The 21,757-nt window shown below is 39.4% G+C and overlaps 1 protein-coding gene across 8 annotated transcripts in view; it reads right to left on the bottom strand.

Annotated features, from left to right (window-relative positions):
• Positions 1 to 20,312, bottom strand: part of ZFX (zinc finger protein X-linked) — a 56,054-nt gene extending 35,742 nt beyond the window's left edge. Inside the window, exons 1-3 of one of the 8 annotated variants that reach the window (XM_032329775.1) lie at positions 19,645 to 20,163; positions 18,171 to 18,467; positions 4,114 to 4,139 (exon numbers count right to left, since the gene is read on the bottom strand). The gene's annotated coding sequence lies outside the window, so the exon portion shown is untranslated. Of the gene's footprint in view, positions 1 to 371; positions 377 to 3,960; positions 3,972 to 4,113; positions 4,140 to 4,204; positions 4,302 to 18,170; positions 18,468 to 19,644; positions 20,165 to 20,219 lie in introns of those variants that run through there. The other 7 variants (XM_032329774.1, XM_032329776.1, XM_032329778.1 and 4 more) reach the window with 7 other exon arrangements.
• Positions 20,313 to 21,757: the final 1,445 nt, after the last annotated feature.

Genomic DNA, 21,757 nt, shown 5'->3' with positions numbered 1-21,757 from the left:
ACCGCTTTGACCCTTGCTCAGAAAGCCTGCAGTTCCCCAACATGCCAGCTGCTTGAAAATATTAACCCCAGCCATCACAACAGACTTATTAGGCATTATTCCCATCATTTTACATCCTATCCATTTATTTTCTAACAGATATACTGGCCCAAGTGGTGGGTATCCACTCAACTTATTTTTGACATAGGTGAGCAGTAATTATTAAACAGTTTTGACTGATTATTTTTCATTCTATTTTGTCATTACAAAATTCACATCAGGAAAAAACACGTTTTGTACCTTCAAGCGGAGAGGACTATCCTTCAACTTTGTAACCCCTGAGTGGTTAGAAGTAATTCTGATAATCAGAATGAAACCAATGTTCTTAGAACAGAAACTACTTAGAAGAGTTCTCAGGATTAGGAAAAACTAAGAGTGGGGAAATGTGCACTAATAACATAACTGAAATTGCCCCTGCCACTGCTGCAAAAACCAAGCCCAGAGTTGAATCTGGAGGCAAATAAGCAGAATGGTTCAGAGAACCAATACTCTTAACCGTTTAGGTGAACACATACTAAAATTTTGTCTGATTACCAAATGTCCTCAAAAATACTTCTGTGACCCCATTCTCCTCTCAAGGTCAATAAAACAGTACCTTCCCACTTGCAAAAATCATGATCCTAACCATGGTGTGGAAGGATTCACAAGAGAAAAACACAGTTTTAAGGGAAATAATGGGTTGAGCAAAACTCAAAAAATTCACAAAAACTTTCTTCCATTCTTTAAAATAAAGCAGTAAAAATACCATACCAAGTTAACAGGTATAGCAAGGGCATTTATCTATCTTAAATTAGGGTAAAGAATATATTTCCATCTTGGATCTCTTGATACCTAGACATTGTAATGATCTCCCTTCTTGAGCAAGTTAACAGGGTTCTTACATATTCACTTTGCTTTCTGCAGCTATTACACATACAAAAATTACTTTTCTGCTTTTGGCCTCCCCAAAACTCACTGCCTTTTAATTTTATGGCTCAACCCTAGTTCCTCTCCCTAAGTCAAACTCAGAGAACCAAACTGTACTGTACACAGCAAATGGAATTGCTCAAGCTGCAAGAAAGGCAAAAAGCAGATCTGTTTCTAAGAGAACTCTTCTTTCTCTTAAGTAAACTCTACCCCCAAATGGGGCTCGAACTTGAGACCCTGAAATCAAGTCACATACTCTTGATATTTTTCTCAGAGCAAAAGTGGAACTGGTGAAAATTTACATTTAAAGCCTAATTGATATCTTCCCTCTTAAGCTACATTTCTAATTTTTACCCCATGTTGTTTGAAGTGGGCCATTATTTCTTCAGATACCTAATGGAATTATATTTCACTTTTCTTACCAATTCAGCCCTTAAATTAAGTTTGCCTCTAAGCTAGCCACTCTTAAATTTTTGTCAAGTCCTTTTTATTTTCACTGCTACCTCTCTACAAAGCTCTGATTTCTTACATCCAGAACCCAATGGGGCCTTTCCAATTAAAAGACTTGAGCCCTTCTGGGGGGCACTGAGCTGGCTCAGTCTTAACATGTGGGACTCTTGATCACAGGGTCATGAGTTCGAGCCCGGTGTTGGACACAGAGATCGCTTCAAAAGAAAAAAAAAAAAAACCCTGAGCCCTTCTTGAACTCAAGGAATTTTCTTCTGTTGTTTTTGTATTTCCTCCCATCTTCTCTATTCATTCATATTAGAATTTCTATTATATGATGTAAGGACTCCTAAATCTAGCCTCCATGTTGCTTTTTCTTTATTTTCTTTCAACTACATTCTAAAAACCCCTAAACTCTTTTCTCTAAGCTAGCTAATTTGATCTTTACTCCATCAACTGAGTTTTTAGGTCATATTCTAAGATCAAAATAGACTTAGCTTCTTTTTCACAGCAATCTTTTCTCTTTTTTTTTTTTGGTGGATACAGTATCTTCCCAAATATCTCTGAAGATCTGAAGTTAACTCTATATTCTAAATTAAACTGTCTCCTCTGCTGTCTCATTATTTAAGTGTTTAGATTTGGTGCCTCTTTCAGACTGATTTTCCTCAAAAGCATGATTCTTCTAGATTGTCAATTAATATCTGTAGATGAAGGTCAAGACTAAAGTTACATTCTGATAACTGGATTGTATTTCCTCAGCTCAAGTGAGAATCCCTATATGCCTAGCAATGAATCTAAATTATGACCACATTGAGAGCTCTATAGTCTAGAAGGATGAGGCCAAGCGAGAGAAAAGAACCATGTAAACAGCCAGGCTTTCCTTTAATGAGGGACAAGCATCCCATCTTCCAGGTACGGGAGGTCCAATAACCCTCAGATTAACTACAAGCTACCTAAAGCACTGTCCCCCTTTCTCCCCACAGTACACACACATTGGAATTTCCTATGGACAATCTGTAAATCAGAGTGCTGAATTTCTGGCATTATCTCAGGAGGAAAACCACATGAGAAGACATCTATACTCATAGGTAAATGATTTAGCTTTCCATATCTTTAATTAACTGGCTGTGACCTCAGCTTGCTCTTTCAGACATCCCTGCTTCTGAGATTAGGAATAATGCAGAATGAAATTTCTGGATGGTCCTTCCAACTTTTTGAAAAAGGCTACAGGTTCACTAAGCTCCCTATGGTACTGCCATTTTTTGATTCTCAATTGCTTTATTCAACCAGAAATTTGTCATATTCTGGATGACAAGTGGCATACCTGTCAGATTTTTTTTTATTTCTCTGGATTTTTCTGCTTCTTCAATATGATTTTCAAAGGGGGGGGGGAGTAAAATGTGTGTGTTCTCTAGTCTATCTTGAATTTGAAATCATTAAGAATTTGCATGTGTCAAATAAAACATGAAAATATAAAAAACAATAAAACTATGAGACAGAAAGAAAAAATTAATAGTAGTGGCAAGTTACAACTCTTACCAACACTTGACAGATCAAATACTCAAAAACTAAGGAGGGGTGCCTGGGTGGCACAGTCAGTTAAGCATCCAACTGTTGGTTTCAGCTCAGGTCACGATCTCAGGGTCGTGACATCAAGCCAGCCCCACCTTGGGCTCCACACCCTCAGTTCAGAGTCTGCTTGGGGTTCTCTCTCCCCACTCTCCCTCTCACCCTGCTCTCCTGTGAGTGCTCTCTCTAAAATAAATAAAATCTTAAAAAAAAAAAAAAAACTAAGGAAAGAGATGTAAATAATTAACAATATTAATCTAATAGCTTTATCTCAAATTCCATTCCTGAAGAATAATATATTTTATTTTCAAACAACCTTGCCCACCCTCTGTGATACGAGGAGGAAGAGAAATGCTTACTGCTGTGAATACCCGAATCCCGTCATCCTTCCTTGCCTTGCCCTACTCGGAACTTTTGTACACTTGCTCAAAATCTCAATGCCAAGCTTTTGTTACAGACCAGTTTTTTCCATAGAACCAAACCGAGCCAATCAATAACTTCACTGTTTTGTTTAAAGTCTAAGAGTTTGAACTTGCAAAATCTATTAAAATCTGGTCCTAAAATGACAAGTCTTCTTAATGCCTTATTTTTCCAAAGCCCTTATTCATGCTCCGACTTCGAGCTGCCAAAGGACCCTCTGAACCTAGACGCACTCACTGATGTGCCGTCAACACCAAGCACTGGAGTTTTTAAATGCCTTTAAGTCTGTAGCTTGATGTTAGGAAATGCATCTCCTTTCTAACTAGTTTTTCATATGTAAAGCATATGAAAATATTGCTATTTAATTCACTTAATAATATGTCAATCCAGGTTCATCACACAACAATCTACCCGTAGGGGGGTAGAAGGATGGACAAAATGGAAGGGATGTAAAAGGTACAAACTTTTAGTTATAAATTAAGTAAGATAGGTAAAATGTACAGAATAGGGAATTCAGTTAATGATCTGTAAAAACTTTGTACAGTGACAGATAGTAGCTAAATTTATCATGGTGATTACTTCATAAGGTATATAAATGTTGAGTCACCACATTTTAATATACTGAATATACTGTACCACATATACTATACAATAATATATAATACACTGGAACTAGTAACACTGTATGTCATCTACACTTCAGTTAAAAAAAAATAATGTATAAAAACTCACTTTGGATCACTCTTCTTGATTTTGTCCTGAAAAATAATTTTTAAATAGTTTATTAGTCTTTATTGAGATTTTCAACAGAAATCCTACTCCCATATTTCCTCTAATGAAGTATTCTGCCTTTAGTTGCAGGTGTACTGGAGTGGGAAAATGTCAAATACTTGATGTGACCGAAGGATAAAAGCAGGTTCCTGACATAATATGAACGCGAGATTAATTTAAACTACATTGTACATGAAATAGTTAATGGAAATAAAATGCATGTGGAGGGGCAGCATTTTTAAAAGGTCAATCTCTGTTAAATACAGTACATGATGAAGACAGACTGGTATTATTAGAAACTCTGTTCCTCCCCTTTTCCTTTTTCTTGTAGTTGCCATCTTTCCCAAAACTGGGCATTTAATTCATCTCTTGAACTGATTATTCCCATAGTTAACTAACTAAGTACTTTTCTTATCAAATTCCTTCTTAATGAGTAATGTCTCCTTATATTTGAAAATCTTTCTGATAATGCATTAGAATTTGGGTGGTCTTTTTTTTTTTTTTTAGATTAAAGCATTCTTGTTTTCATGTTACTTCATTCAAGCTAGTGCTTTTCTTAGTTTTCTGGCAACTAGTTATATAAACCATGTATTACAGATTTAGAGGTTTTTTTTTTTTTTAAAGATTTTATTTATTTATTCGACAGAGAGAGATCACAAGTAGGCAGAGAGGCAGGCAGAGAGAGAGGAGGAAGCAGGCTCCCTGCCGAGCAGAGAGCCCGACGCGGGACTCGATCCCAGGACCCTAAGATCATGACCTGAGCCGAAGGCAGCGGCTTAACCCACTGAGCCACCCAGGCACCCCCAGATTTAGAGTTTTTAAGCTATTTTAAATATTCTTAAACTACGAAACGTCTTAAAATTACTGTCTTGCCAGATCACCAACACAATAACTTAACTAATACTGACCCTACTTTTTCCCTTACCTACATGACCACATGCTGCTTATTATGGCTTTTCCTAAATACAGGACTTTGGGTTTACAAGGTTCTACTGACACTAACAATGTTCTCTGTATGTGTTAAACACTGGCAAAAAATATAATGCCAGGCTTTTCAACAACTGTAACAAAAAAAAAATTTTTTAGGATTTTATTTCTTTGGCAGAGACAGTACAAGCGGGGGTGGGGGGCAGCAGGCAGAGGGACAGGGAGAAGCAGGTTCTCCACTGAGCAGGGAACTTGATGTGGGGTTCCATCCCAGGACCCTGGGATCATGACCTAAGCTGAAGGCAACCGCTTCACCAACTAAGCCACCCAGGTGCCCCATAACAAAATTTGTAAATTCACAGTTGCAGAATCATGGAATGTTTTTATACTGATTTTTTGCTAAAGCAATTAGTAGTATATTTTGTACCTCTAACTTGTTAAATCCTTTCATAATTAAAAAGACGAAAAAAAAAAAAAAAAGACCAGGCTAGACACCACAGGGATTGGTTTGCAACATACCTGCTTTCTCCTCTTTTTCTTTTTTTTTTTTTTATAAACCCTGTGTTGAGGGATCACCTGCTTCTTATATGACTAACAGTGGCATGCTCCACTGAGTATCAGCTCCAGGTTAAGTATCAGCAGCATTAATTCCACCATCATTCTCTGGGGCAAAGTTAGGGAGCCAGTCAATTTATACCTCACCAAAAAAATCCAAACCTGGCTCTTTTCAGGAGTTTGGGGAGATAGCAAAATACTACTAGATAATAATCTAAAATGGGGCAGAGACTGAGAGAAAGCACAAACATATAATTTGAAATGATAAACACACAAAAAAATTTTAAATCCTGTAAGAAAATAGCCTATAATTCTGTGTTAGCACATTAATGAGAAATGTGTAAAACATTATTAATTCATTAAAGGAAAACCTAATCACCATGAAATTGTGGGAAAATTTTTTTGAATAAAGGAAAAAGTGCCAGAACAGAGGAGAAAAGCTTTCTCTTTCTTTTATAAAATCTTGCCATTTTTAAAAAAACCTAACTAAAATAATGTAATCAAACCACAAACTTGATTAATTATGAATCCAAAGTGAAGTGTTTGCAAATGTGATCCATCATGTAAAAAGCATGTACACAGACACACACAGACCTTGACAAACTATGGTTATTCCAGAATTCAAGGATGGAGCCAAATAATGGCCCAAATTAATGGGTCAAAAAAGGAAAATCCTAATACTCTCAATAGATGCCAAAAAAGTTGAAATTCAACATCTATTTCTGTTATATGTCGTTTTTAGCAGTATTCTCTCCAGGTTTGGGCAGAGTCATAATTTAACAATTAGTCAGGATGTCTCCTTTTTTGTCCGCTTTTCATTTCCCATACTCTGGAACATTTACTTTTTTATTTAAAACAAACTACTCAGGAGGCGCCAGGGTAGCTCAGTGGGTTAGGTATCTGCCTTCTCCTTGGGTCTTGAGATCAGGCCCCACATCCCTACATGGGGTTTCCTGGCTTGGCGAGGAGTCTGCTTCTCCTTCTCCCTCTGCCTATCCTCCTGCTCCTGCTCACTTGTGGAATAAAACTTTAAAAATATATTTAAAAAAAAAATACTCTGTTACACTGTAATATAAAGATTTTTTTAAAAGGTTTTATTTTTAAGTAATCTCTGTACCCAACATGGTGCTCAAACTCACAATTCCAAGATCAAGAGTCACAATGCTGTACCTACTGAGCCAGCCAGGTAGCCCAGAAAGGTTATTTTCCTAACAGTTACAAAATACAGGGGCGCCTAGGTGGCTCAGTGGGTTCAAACCTCTCTGCCTTCAGCTCAGGTCATGATCCCAGGGTCCTGGGATCAAGTCCCACATCAGGCTCTCTGCTCCACAGGGAGCCTGCTTCTCTCTACTCCTCGCACCCACCTGCCTCTCTGCCTACTTGTGATCTCCGTCTGTCAAATAAATAAATAAAATCTAAAACCAAAAAACAAAAATACAACAAGAATGGAGGGCCCGGGTTGCTCAGTCCATTAAACATTTGACTTTGGCTCAGGTCATAATCTCAGGGTACTGGGATTGAGCCTATAGAAGAGAGCCCACATCACCCCACCTTGGGATCCAGGTTCTGTGCTCAGCAGGGAGTCTCCTTGTCCCTCTGCCCCTCCCCCAGCTCATGCTCACTTGTGCACATGGGGTGTCTCTCTCAAATAAATAAAATCTTTTTTAAAAAACACAACAGGAATGAAACACAAATACATGCTACAACATGGATGATCCTTGGAAAGAATATGCTAAGTGACAGAAGCCAGAAAGAAAAGATCATGTATTAAATGTCAAGAATAGGCAAATACATACAGATAGAAAGTAGATTAGTGGTTGTGAGGGGTGGGAGTTAGTGACCATGATTGCTAATGGACACAGGGTTCCTTTTGGGGGTGATAAAATGCCCTATAATTAGTGGTGATGGTTGCACAACTCTGAATTTACTAAAAACCATTGAATTGTACATTTTTAAAGGGTGAATTTTATAACAATTTTATAAATTATAAAAAACACAAGTATAAGCAAATCTTAAACTAGTGCATGTTACACAACATGTTTTTGAATAGGAGAATGATGTATCAACTTATAACAAAAAAAGACATCGATTCAATTAAGGTAAAACATTAAAAGTATTCCTTCTAAAGTCAATGAAAACAAGGACACCCTGGGGTGCCTGGATGGCTCAGTCCCTTAAGTAACGGACTCATAATTTTGCCTCAGGTCATGATCTCAGAGTCATGAGTCTGAGCCCAGCACAGAGCTCAGCACTGGGCATGCAGCCTGCTTAAGATCATCTATCTCCCTCTCCCTCTGTCCCGCCCCACCAACTCCCTAACACTCTCAAAAGACAAGTACACCCAATAACAGTATTATTAAGATTACATGAGAATTTATAGCCAACGTAATTAGGTAAGATAATACGATGCAAACCACAATTATTTAAAAGAAATTATACTTATTTATATATGATATAACTATGCAGTCCAAACGAATCAAATGAAAAACTACCATCAGTATAGTTTTATAGTGTGATGGTACAAAATTAATAGACTTGAAGACAAAAGTTTTCTTACGTAACACATTTAAATCCCATTGATAAAAATACTTGAAAACTCTAAGTGTGATTAAAAAACACAAATATATAGATAAATTAATCTTGCTCTTCAAACCCACAACTATATAGTCAATTAATCTTTGACAAAGTGGGAAAGAATATGCAATAGGAAAAAAGTCTCTCTAATAAATGGGGTTGGGAAAATTGGGACAGTTACATGCAGAAGAATGAAAACTGGACCACTTTCTTACACCACACACAAAAACAAATTCAAAATGGACTTAAGACTTAAATGTGAGAAATGAAAACATTAAAATCCTAGAAGAAAACACAAGCAAATAACTTCTTCGACATAGGCAACAGCAACTTCTTTCTAGGTACGTCTCCCGAGGCAAGGGAAACAACAGCAAAAGTAAACTGTTGGGACATGATCAAATAAAAAGCTCTTGCATAGCAAAGGAAACAATCAACAAAGCTAAAAGGCAAACTACAGAATGAGAGAAGACATTTGCAAATAACATGTTTGATAAAGGGTATCTAAAATATATAAAGAATTTATAAAACCTCAACGCCCAAAACAGAAATAATCCAATTAAATAATGGGCAGAAGACACAAAGAGACACTTTTCCAAAGAAAACATACAGATGGAGAATAGATACATCAAAAGATTCTCAACATCACTGATCATCAGGAAAAATACAAATCAAAACTACAATGAGATATCACCTCACATCTGTCAGAATGGATAAAATCAACAACAGAAGAAACAACAGGTATTGGTGCGGATGTGGAGAAAGGGGAACCCTCTTTGCCCTGTTGGTGGGAATACAAACTGGTACAGCCACAGTGGAAAACAGTATGGAGGTTTCTCAAAAAGTTAAAAAACAGAACTATGCTATGATCTGGCGATTGCAATAAGTTATTTACCCAAATACAAAAATAATAATTCAAAGGTATACATGCATTCCAATGTTTATAGCAGCATTATCTACAATAACCAAATTTTGGACACAGCCCAAGTGTCCATCAACTGATGAATGGATGTGGTATATATACATAGTGGAATATTACTCGGCTATAAAAAAGAATGACATCTTGTCATTTGCAATGACACGGATAGAGCTAGAGTACTGTGCTATGCGAAATAGGTCAGAGAAAGATCAATACCATTTCACTCATATGTGGAATTTAAGACATAAAGAAAACAGCAAAGGGGAAGAAGAGAGGCAAACAAAGAAACAGATGTTAAAAAGATTTATGTACATATGTATGTATGTATTTATTTTGAAAGAAAGAACCCAAGGGAGCACGGAGCATGGGCAGGGGGGAGGGCATGGGCGCAGGGCACAGAGGAAGAGGGAGAGGGAGAGAGAGAATCCCAAGTAGACTCCCTGCTGAGTGTGGAGGCTGACGTGGGTCTTAATCTCACAACCCTTAGATCATGACCTGAGCCAAAACCAAGAGTCAGACGCCCAAATGATTCAGCCACCCAGCTGCCCCAGGAAACAGACTCTTAACTATACAGAAAAAACTGATGGTTACCAGACGGGAGGTGGGTGGGGGGATGGGTTAAGTAAGTGTTGGGGAGTATGCAGTGTTCTTGCTGTGATGAGCACCAGGTGTTATATGGAAGTGCTGAATCACCATATAGTACATATGAAACTATTATTACACTGCATGTTACCTAACTGGAATTTGAATAAAAACTTTTTAAAAAGTCTTGTTCTTTAATATGTTGAATAGTATCAATTCTCCCTTAACCTCTACATTCAATCAAAATCCCAACACACTTTTGTTGTAAATCAGCTGACCTTCTCTATGTAGGTCTTCTCTCAGACTGTTCCAGTCTACTGATCAATCTGGCTTTGTGCCCGCTGTTTTAATCAATCTAACTTTATAATGAGGTTTGATATATAGTACTGTAAGTCTTCCAAATTTTTTTCAAGATTGCCTTCGCAATTCCAGGCCCTTTGCATTTCCATATAAATTTGAGAATTGATCAAAAAAAAAGAAGTCCTGTTGGGGTTTTGCTTGGCATTGCATCGAATCCCTACCTATCACAACTGACCTGTTCGTAATGCTGGTACTTCCAGTCCATGGATGTATCTCTCCCCACTAACTTAGTTATTCTTCTATTTCTCTGTAAAGCTTTTACTAAAGGTCTTAGTATGTTTTTACTTACATTCCAGTTAACACATAGTGCAATATTAGTTTCAGGTACACAATACAGTCATTCAACATTTCCATACAACACCGGGTACTCAACACAAGTGCAATCCTTAATCCCCATCACCTGTTTAGCTTGTCCCCGCCACCCACCTCCCCTCTGGTAACCCTCAATTTATTGTCTACAGTTAAGACTCTATTTCTTGGTTTGCCTCTTTTCCCCCTCTGCGCCTTTGCTTCTTAAAATTCTACGTATGAGTGAAATTGTATGGTATTTGTCTTTCTCTGACTTATTTCATTTACCTTAATACTCTCTAGCTCTATCCATGTCGTTGAAAATGACAAGATGTCATTCTTTTTGATGGCTGAGTAATAAGTACTGGCTCTTAAATTTGATTTTCATTGTTTATTGTCAGTATAGAGAAATACGGTTTATTTTTACATATCAATCAGTACTAACAACTATAATGCAATAATACAGAAATAAATGTCACAGAGACAAGAGAAAAAAAAATCCCATAGATTTAAAAACAAATTTCTAAATAATTCACTGAAGTTATGAAAATCACAGTATATTTAGAACTAAATAAAAATGAATTAATGTCAAAATCACAGCATCGAGTCAGAGTTTACAGAAAATTTATAGTTTTAAAGGCATAATAAGAGCAGAGATTAAATATTAATAAGCTAAACCTTCAAATTAAAAATTTTTAAATATCAGAATAAATGCAAATAAAGTAGAAGGAAAGAAATATTACTCATATCAGTAGGAACAGAAAGGATCAACAAAAGTGCTATTTGGAAAGCCTTAATAACATAGACAAGTTACTGGTAGTATTGGTCAGGAAAAAAAGAAACAAATTAATGAAATAAATATTTTAAAGTCATTAAAGAAGCCTGTACTTTATACCAATATATTTGAAATTTTATATTCTTCTAAAATATTGTTCCTTTTGTGTAACAAGAAACAAGAAAAGCCAAAAAGTCTTATCATCATGAAACTATATCAAAAATCAAATCACAAAAAACACCAGTTTCAAAGATGAATTCTAACTTTCAAGAAACAGAGCATCTCCATTAAATACAATTTGTCTCAAAATATAACCCATCTTATGAAGTTAGCATAAGCTTGCTATGGAAACAAAACTAAGACTACACCAAAAAGGAAAAGTACTTGGTAATAACAAAGGAATGCAAATATCCAGGGCATCCAAACACAGTTTAAAACAGAAAATCTAGGGATCTCTGGGTGGCTCAATTGGTTAAGGGTCTGACTCTTTATCTCAGCTCAGGTCTTGATCTCAGGGTCTTGAGTTCAAGCCCTGTGGTGGGCTCCACACTGGGCATGGAGCCTACACAAAAAAAATATATTAATGCAATTCATCACACCAACAGATGCAGCAAAGGCACACACACACACAAAAATCAATTGTTCAAGACGAAAATTCTAAAATGATCAGTAGAAAATAAATAATATCTATTCCCTCCAAAAAAAAAAAAACCCCACTACAGCATGATATGCAATGACAAAATATTAGAAGCACTCCATTAAAGTACCTAGAGAAGGATGCCTGATACCAGTGTTTCCATTCAACACTGTGCTAATAAATGATTAGTCAATGCAGTTTCAGAAGAAAATAATGAAACAGGGTGCAAAATCTAATGGTAAATAAGAAATAAAACCTCCACTAATCACACTCAACTACTTAGAAAATACAAAAGAATTATAAACTATTATCTGCACGTTTCATTCAATCTAAAGATACTACCAACTATAAGATACACCGTTGTTTTACATAAAACTACGAAAAAACACTGCCAATTAATTAAACCAATGCCATACTTTTTTATCTAGAATTTTCACTTTAGATTGAGACCATTCTTTTAGACTTATACATATTTTATCATATCTTGCACATATACAGAAAGAAAAATAAAAGCAAAACTTTCCTATATAACTTTCCTAAAACTTCACATTCAAGGTCCTACTATGGATTGCTTTTTTCTACTCAAAGCTATCCAATCTTTCTTAACAATACTGTCCTCGGCCAACAGGAGTTTTGGTGACACAGCATTTCTTAAGATGCTCCATTATTATCTGTGGGATCTTCTTTCCAGTCAGACATTCACTTCACAATTTCTTCTGCCTTCACCTGTAGTGTTTGGCATGAAATAACAACACAACAATGTACATGCTCATTTAAGTAATGACAAAACAAAGAGTGTTGACCAAGTGTGTGCAATGAGAACTACATCATGACTGCTGCCTGAATGACAGTGACTATAAGGTGACCTACCAAAAACCTATTTTGATTTTATAAACTCTAAAATACGGGGGGGGGGGTGCATCTCAGAATCTATGAAATACAGTAAGAGCAAAGATCAGCAACTTTACATGATTAATATATGTAAGTCCATAACATTCCCTATGCATTAGCAATAACTAAATAAAAATAACTAATAATAAAATCCTATTCACAACAATTGCATAGTATCTAGCAAAAAAGCAAAGTTGTGCAAAAGCTTTATGAAAAGCAGCAGAGCATGCTCAGATTCAAATTCCAGCTCCACTACTTATCATGTATCTATGCATCTATATATTTATTCTGTAAATTTGATGCAAATACAATAAAAGTCCAACAGTTTTTCCATAGACATTGACAAACTGACACCTCCCCCCAAAAAAGAAAATAGCTTTAAAAGTTTTGAAGAAAAAGAACAGATTATTAAAAAAAAAAATTTAGTTATAAAGCTATCACTTTTAAGTCAGAGTGGTACAGAGAGTCAAACAGGCCAATGGAATCAGAAGACAGAAACTAGAAACAGATGTGTATATATGAGAATACAATAAACCTCAGGAGTTTCATTACAAGTCAGTGCAGAGAATGGCTGAATTACTTGATGAATCCATATAAAAAAAATAAAATTAGATCCCCACATCATACAACAGAGAAGAAACTTCAGATGAATTAATGACCCAAATATTAAAAAGTATCAGTATGACCTTGGGGTAAAGGAAGAACTTCCTGCATATACAAAAAGACATAAGCCATCAATGAAAAAAAACTGAGAAAACTGGCTACCTTCACATTAAAAAATCCTACACAAACAAGCTAAAAGATAAACCACAAGCTAGGAAATGGTATTTTCAGTATGTATAATTACAAATCATTAGTATTCAGAATATAAAAAGAATACCCACCAACCAATGAGAAAAAGAAACAACCCAACAGAAAAATGGACCCAAAGGTAAAAATAAGCAAGTCACAGAAAATTCAAATGGTCAATAAATACACAGGGGGAAAAAAGCTCAACCTCAATAGTAATCTAAGAAATGCAAAGTGAAAACAGCAATGAGATACAATTTATACTCAACAGATTGGAAAAAATTGTAAAAGCTAATCTTTTGGCAGTAGTCTCCAGAAATAGAGGCTCATACGCAGCTGGTGGGAGTGTCATATGGAACACAATTTGATGATTCGGCAATTCCCAGTAAAGTCGACAAACTCACACTCTTGAATGTAGCAATTCTACATCTATAATCTCAAGAGAGAAGAACACCGTGTAAGGATGTTCACAGCAGCACTGTTTGAAACTGCACAAAACTACAAACAACATAATGGCCCCTCTGAAGAACAGATAAATAAACCACAGTATATTTATACATTGAAATACAAGTATAATGAACTAAATCAGTAGTTTTCAAACTTCTTGGTCTCAGGACCCCCTTACATTTTTAAAAATTGAGGACCCCAAACAGTTTTTCTTTATATGTATTCTATCTATAGATACTTACATTAGAAATAAAACCTGAGACATTTAAAAATATTAATTCATTAAAAACAAGCCAACTGTACATAAACACTTATTTTAAAATAATTTTTCAAAACAAAAAATAAGTGAAGAGAGTATTATTTTACATTTCTTCAAATCTCTTTAAAGATAGGCTTGAGAGAGGACAGCTGGATTCCCATAAATGCTTCTGTGTTCAACCTATTATGACATCACGTATCATGTAGCCTCTGTACAGCACTCACACAGAGCACACAAGAATGTGGGGAAAAGAATTTTCTGGATCCCTAGGAATTCCCAGAGCACACTCTGAGAACTCCTGAACTAGATCCACATACAAAATGGAAAAACCTCAAAAACACAATTTAAAGTGAAAAAAATACATGAGATGACCCACACAGTATATACCATTTATGTAAAGTTCAAACATAAAAACCAATACCTGATAATGGTTTGGGTACATATGTATTAGGACAATTGTTATTTCTTGCAAAGAAAAGACAGGAATGGGCTGGGGGGGACACTCTTTAAATGGATTTGTGAAATTTTCTTTCTTTAAACAAACAAAAAAAGTTATGAAGCAAATATGTAATAAACTATTAAGTTCTGGGTGATCCTTGCTTTTCAGGAGTTCTGAAATATTTCACAATTTAAAAATTTTAAATATATTTTTAAAAATCCTATACCTATGTCTCACCGAATTTTCCTTAAAGTGCGCCTCCTCTGAATAAAACATAGTTATGAGATACCTGGATTTTTAACCATTTATTTGGGGTGCCTAGGTGGCTCAGTAGGTTGAGCATCTGCCTTTGGCTTATGTCACAACCTGGGGATCCTGGGATCAGCCCCACATCGGGCTCCCTTGCTTCCCTCTCCCCCCACTCGTGTTCGCTCGCTCTCTCGCGCAAACAAATAAAAATACTCAAAAAAAAAAAAAAAAGGATTTATTTATTTTAGAGAGAAAGCACACCCTAGCGGGATGAGCACGGGGAAAGGGAGAGAATCTCAAGCAGACTCCACACTGAGCGCGGAGCCCAATGCAGGGATTGATCCCAGGATCACGAGACCATGACCCCAGCCAAAAGCGAATCGGACAATTAACTGATTATGCCACCCAGGCACCCTGAGATACCTGGGTTTTTACTGTAAAAAGTTGTTTGGAAAAATAATTTGAAAAAAAAAAGAAAGAAAAGAAAAAGAAAAATTTGAGAGGAGTATAAGAACTGATTGGCCATAATGACCCCAAAAAGTTAAGCAGTGGGGGTGGGGATACCCAGCTCATGTATGTGCCTTAATATGTATACTCCCTGGACAAAGGACACACAGATTAGATGCTTTAATACCTGAAAACTAATCAACTACAAAAAGTTTTCTATAACCAGTAACTGAGATCATTGTTTTCAGAGACAATGACCACGTGCCAGGTACTGCTCGAGGATAATAAAAGAGAACCTGTCTCTACAATCAGAGTTCAGAAAAGATGACAAAAATATAAACACACAGTTAAAAATATAATAGGTCAAATGCTAAATTAAAGTTGCCCACACTGATATGAGACAAAGAAGAATGAGCCTGGAAAAACAACAGTGCGAATAACAAAAAGAAAGTGAGACAGCAAGATTTGTTTGAGGGACTCTGAGATAAAAAACAAGTAAGAAAAAAGACTATAACTAGTACTGAACATCTACAATATACCAGATAAATTTGGTTTCATCCATGTTGAGACAGTAACACACCTGGGTAGAGATGGTCAGTAGGCAACTGGAAATGCTAGATGAGAAACTAGAAGAGGGTGGGCATGGTAAAGGGACATTCAAACCAAGGGAGAAGACTCTAGAAAAAGGACAGAGAATTGAGCTTGAGGGAAATCCCATGACAGAAGACGGAGAAGGCACAGAAAATTTCTGAAACAAAGAACACTTTTATTAATACATCCAATGACATCTTCTGAAAGTTTCCCAATTTCGGAAATGGTGGATTCACGAGTAAGTGCAATGAAAAGAAATAAAAGTATTGGTGCAGGGAACGAGAAGACTAGTGAGGTTTTTGTAAGATGAGCAAACCTAGGAGTCTTTCTGAGGAGGAAAGGCACCGGTATAGGGGCAACGATGCAAGCAGCAGAATCACTGAAAGAGCCTCGTAGGCGGAATGGTTGTGGGCCTGAAGGAGGCCAATTCTTTCAGCAGCGAAAGAACTGGAGGAAAGCCTAGGTAGAGAGAGAGGAGGAGTATACAGGGGAAAGGAAGGAAACTCAAATGCTTAGATCAGATTGTTGTCTATCTTTCTGGTTTAAGTAAGAGATTAGGTAATTCTGTGAGGCTGAGGGGTTTCAAGGACGGGTGGAGGAGTTTGAGAGTCAAAAAATAGTCTGGAATCGCCAGTGTACACAAACACAAATAACACAGGCAAGGTCATCAATGACAATTACGAGTCCCGATGGGGTTAGAGAGGAAGCATTCACAAAGAGCAATCTGGGGGGACAAAATTTTTTTTAATGCACTGTGGGCATGTTTTGTTAAAAAAAAAAAAAAAAAAGGAAACCTGAACCTATCTGAAATATACGCATAAATTAAGAACACCTCATTTATCCAAAATGGTTGCGTAGTAAAGTGTTACACCAGTTTTCCAGATCATCAAGGTCTACCCTTTCAGGCAAAAACATTTTATACTTAATGGTATCCGACAGAAATCCTTCTGAACTACACATGATCTGTCTTCTTGACTACACAAGTTGAATCTCAATGTTAACCACCTACTCCTGCTGTACTGTGTGTGCAGCTAGACAGTGCTTTTTTACAGCTCTTCTACGTCTTTCCCAGCTGTCAAGATAGAAAGCAACTGGTTCTTCTAAGTTTATGTTTATCCTTACCACCTCAACAACCACAGCCCACTTGCTTAGCAACTCGCTTCTAGTCAGCCTCCTACAATGCAGTGTTCTCCAACTTTTCTAAACCATGGCCCCTTATGATAAACATGAGAATCTTAATCTTCAGTTCCCTTCTGTCCTCTTATGGAGCATCAGTGCTCGACTCCTGGCGGTCCAGGAAAATGGAAAAACTGAAACAACTTCCTAGTGAATACTTATGCTACTTACAGATTTAGATCATAGGATTCTAGGAAACACATTCCCCACACGTCCCTCTAGGACAGTCAAGTATTAATCAAAACATGAGCAAGTTTAGCTTAGCAAATGGCCTTAGTCCCCTCTCAAACAAAAGGGTAGTTACTCTCACCAGGCTTAAGAACAGGGACTGCCAAAGGCCATCTGAAGGCTGCTGCCTTTTCAGTAAACTTTCTTCTAACTTTTCAAACTGACTTCTTAAAAAATCACCATGAAAATACCTGCAGGAAGTAAGTTCATTGCTCATCTTCCAAAGTAACCCAGAGCACTACGGCTGCAATTTTCAACCATAGTAAATGAAAAGTTAGAAACCTCTCACTCTTTGTTTACTACAGAAATTACATCTCAGAACTAAACGTTATTTGGAGAAGTTAGTACAAACCAATCATTGAAAAAATAGCAGAATTGGCTTAACTTCCAAACAGTTTTGATAATCATTCAGGTAGTGAAAACACTGATCCACTTGCTACTCTCATTATTTCTCAACGCTTAAACTTTTCCTAGGTCCAATGGAACTGGTAAGTAAATATAAACGCCAGCCCAGGTGTATCGCCATCCTTCTACGTGAGCGCTTCCCTGGGCAGCCGGATCATATAAGCACCCCCCCCCCCCCCCCAGCAAGCAAGCTCTTCCATCTTTTCTAGCCAGGATTCCCACCACCCTCCTACCTTCCCCATCGACTCCTGCCAAACTACAAATACTTATTGCTTGTTTTTAGCTTTGGTTTTTTTTCCCCCCACATACTAATTTGTAAAGAAGCTTCACCCTTGAAATGTCCTTTCCCCAGCCCCCACCTCTGCTTAACAAATTTCTACCCATCCTTAAGTAACCTCAAAATGTCACCTACTTCAGAAACCCTTTCCTCATGCTCCAAATAGAAACTCTGCCTTCCTCTGCTACCCCAGTAATTGGTTGTACCTTTCCCGCAGCACTTGAGCGCAATCCACCACGTCTCCTCCGTCTCTGAACAACGAACTTCTTGCAGCCACCGTCTGCATTACAAGAACCTTTCTACTCTTTCTTATCAGCCAGCGCAGTGCATCAGTAACACTGGGTTCCAAGTTTGCGGGGGAGTTGTACAGTATGCAATCAAAAAGTCCTTTAAGGGACAGAATGCCACCTAAGAATTTTTAAAATCAAATAAACTAAAAATCATAGCAAGCAGAGAACAGTACTGCAACACTAAGAAAATAAAACTTTCTGCCCGTCTTACTCCTCAAAAAAAAAAAAAAAAAAAGTTAATACGAACAGATCACTAATAGTTTAAACGGACCTTTTCAAGAAAGTTGTTCTCAAATAAATAAGTGGAAAAGACTCCTTTAAAAATTTATTCGTTTTCGTGCTGTGCAAATTACACATTTCCCCCTGTTGGATAAAGGAGTGACAAGAACTTCTTTCCTACCGAATTTTATTTGTATTTCTTTATTCGGGTACTAGAGAAAGCAGTGAGTGTTGGAAAACCGCATCAAGGGCCCTATGACAGCCACGTACGACGCTGGCTAAAAATACAATGTCGTGGGGTTCCATTTGCCGTAGTGAACCTAGATGCCTGGGCTGCCAACCGTCCCGGCAGCCCTCGGGCAGCATACAAGAGCAGCCAGGGACGCTGAGGGACGAGATGGCCGCCTGCGGCAGCTCAGTTAAAATGCAGCGGAAGCAGCAGCCAGTCACGGGGCTGCGGGAGGGAGGGCAGCAAGGTGGCGCTGCCGCCGAGCGCCTAGATACTGAGCGCCCATCATGGCGGCAAGGGCAATGGCCGCTGTGGGGAGCGAGCACGCCCCCTCCGCGCGCACACGCTGCCGTGCCAAGCCTCGGGGGCCCGTCACCGGAGCCGCCGCCGCCGCCGCCGCCCGCTCTCCGACCCCCCCTCACGGGCTGTAGCGGAATTTTCTCTCCAGACGCCGCCTTCAAGATGGCGGCTCCCCCTCCCGACAACCCCCTCAATCGTCCCCTGCAGCAGGCGCCGAGCCGCCGCCATCTTGTCCCCCGTCCCTCCGCCCCCCCCTCGCCGATATTTACATAGCGAAAATCGGCCCGGCCGGCCTGCGGCCTTCACCTCACGCCTGCAGCCTTCGACTCCTTGCCAGGCCTCGCCCCCGCGCGGTGCCCCGGGCAGGCCGCGGCGCCGACCCGACGCCCCTCCGCCGCCTCCCGGGCCACCGGGCGACCCTCCCCCAACCCCCGCCCGTTCACGGAGCGCGCCTCCGCCGCCGCTCGGGGCAGCCGGGCTCCTCCCCGGGCCTAACTGCGGCCTCCTCGGGGCCTGCTCGGCGCCACGCGCCGCACCGCCCGGCCTAGCGCGGAAGGGGGCCTCGCGGGCCGCCGACCAGGCCGGGACCAGGCCGCTGCGCGCGCGCTAGGCCCCACGGCTGCGGCGGCGCCCGGAACTCACCGGACGGGCGTGCGGGCGGTCGGCGACGGTGCCGGGTGCTGCAGGCCGGCCTTTCTCTGGAGCACTGGGCCGGGCTCCGGCTGGTGGGGCGGGCGGAGGGAGGGAGGAGGGGCCGAGCTCGGAGCTGACAAAAAGCGGCCCAGCTCCCCGGCACGGGCCCGCCGTCAGCACGTCACGTCACCGCCCGGGAGAGAGACCCAGGAAAATGCGGAAGGGTAGATAGGCCCCCTCCTCCGCCCGGTGTGTCCCCTCGGCGCCCCGGGTTGGCACCGCTCACGCTCCGCGACCGGGGAGCCCAGTGGCCTCGCTGCGGCGGGGTCTCCGGCGGCCGGAGTCTCCGTGACAGCGCCCCCCTTCTTTCCACCTCCTCCGCGCTCCCGCCCGCCGCCGCCGCCGCCGCTACACACGCGCCGCTGCCGCCGCCTCGGCCGTAAAGACCGCGCCGGGCCGCGGTCCTTCGACCCCGTGGAGAGGCGGGCGGCCCGCACCCGACCCGGCCTGGCCGCCCCCCCCCCCCCCGCGCTACCATCTCCTGTGGGCCTCGGCCGCCCCCCGGGCCCTCCCCGGAGACCTACCGCCTCTCCGTGCCGGTCTTGGCCGAGGCGCCTGCTCGAGTTGTTTGCAGGCCCTCAGACCCCCGCCCGCAGTAAAAGTGTTTTCTTCATCCCTGTGGCTGGAGAAGATAAATTTAGCAATCCCCGCCGTCCCCTGCCTTGGCTTAAAAAAAAAAAAAAAAAAAAAAAAAAAAAATCTGAAATAAAATGAAAAAAGGCTTGCCAGTCTAAATGGGTGTGTGGGCACGAGGAGGGGGAGAAGGGTTATCCTACAGCTACTACCAAATCGTTTAATTTTTCTTTTAACAAGCATTTAGTCAGAGGACCTGATTTTATTAGTTTGCAGGATACAAAGATGAGGAAAAGCGCTGCCTTTTCAAACTGGTTTCGCACATTGCAATGAACAGGAATTTTTAATGTATATTTTCTACATATCTATTTCAGAGTTTGGGAGCCTATGAAACCTAAGCCTTGTGTAATTGTTTGATAAACAATGAGTTTTTCAGTCTTTAGAGAGGTAGCAGAATTGAGTATAGTTGGTTTTTTATTTTACAAACTAAAACAAGCCTTTTAAAGTTTAAAAATATTTAAGAGCAAAAAAATATGTATTTGATAAACAAGCATTTATGAACTCCAAAAATGCATATTTGCATTTCCATTAAATTTTCATGCTTTCCATACTGAACTTGGGACCCAAACTATGTTTACAAGTCACTAGTTAAACGTTAAGCGATGTAATCCTTATATTAATCCAGAATCTGACGTTTTATTTCTTCAGTTCACTAAATGTTAAAAAGAGATTTTTAAACAGTTACGAACACAACGGTTATAAAACAAATAGCATACCGGTGTGAAGTCTCTTCAAATACAGAGGCCATGTATTTAGGTTCCTGTCATAACTTTAAAACTCCCATAATGCAAGTTGTCCTTTCCCTCAGAAATTCTACAATTATAAAATGCTTTCAAGAAGGAAAAACAAAGGTATAATAACCAGAAATCTCTGAAGACATACTGGAGGGTAATTTTACTCTCCAGGCTTTACCTTTGGTTTTTTGCAAGAGATTAAATTTCCTTTCAAAAATGGTGAATGACAACATGTCTTCACCATTTCTAGAAAATTGCATTAGGTTGTGAGACAGACCGTATTCACAGAAAGGTAAATAAAACTAATACTTGTTCAAGTAAAATATGGGAAATAGCTTGTGTGTGCATACTAATAACTTCAAAAACTGATAACCAGTGTTTTAAGTACTTTCCAAGGGCCTCCATTTAATGCTATGGTATGTCAAGAATGGGGCCTCATCACCATGTAGCTACAAGCAGCATGAATACAAAAACCTAAAGTCAGCATTCTTGTTAGTTCCTCCATAATTACCATCAAATACTTCTAAGTACACTGATATAAAGCACTTCAGAAAACAGTATGGAGATCATAAAAGAAAAAGATGTTTCCTCATTTAGAAGTCCGGAAGTAGTTTAGGTCTTTAGATTTTTCAAAAGCCCTTTACCATTACTTTTCATACATAAGAGACTATTAACTTCGTTGGGAAACAAGGAAA

The sequence above is a fragment of the Mustela erminea genome, chromosome X (assembly GCF_009829155.1).
Source record: "Mustela erminea isolate mMusErm1 chromosome X, mMusErm1.Pri, whole genome shotgun sequence".
NCBI classification, from domain to species: domain Eukaryota; kingdom Metazoa; phylum Chordata; class Mammalia; order Carnivora; family Mustelidae; genus Mustela; species Mustela erminea.
The sequence above is the reverse complement of the archived record's forward strand: the minus strand, read 5'-3'. Positions and strand labels throughout refer to the sequence as shown.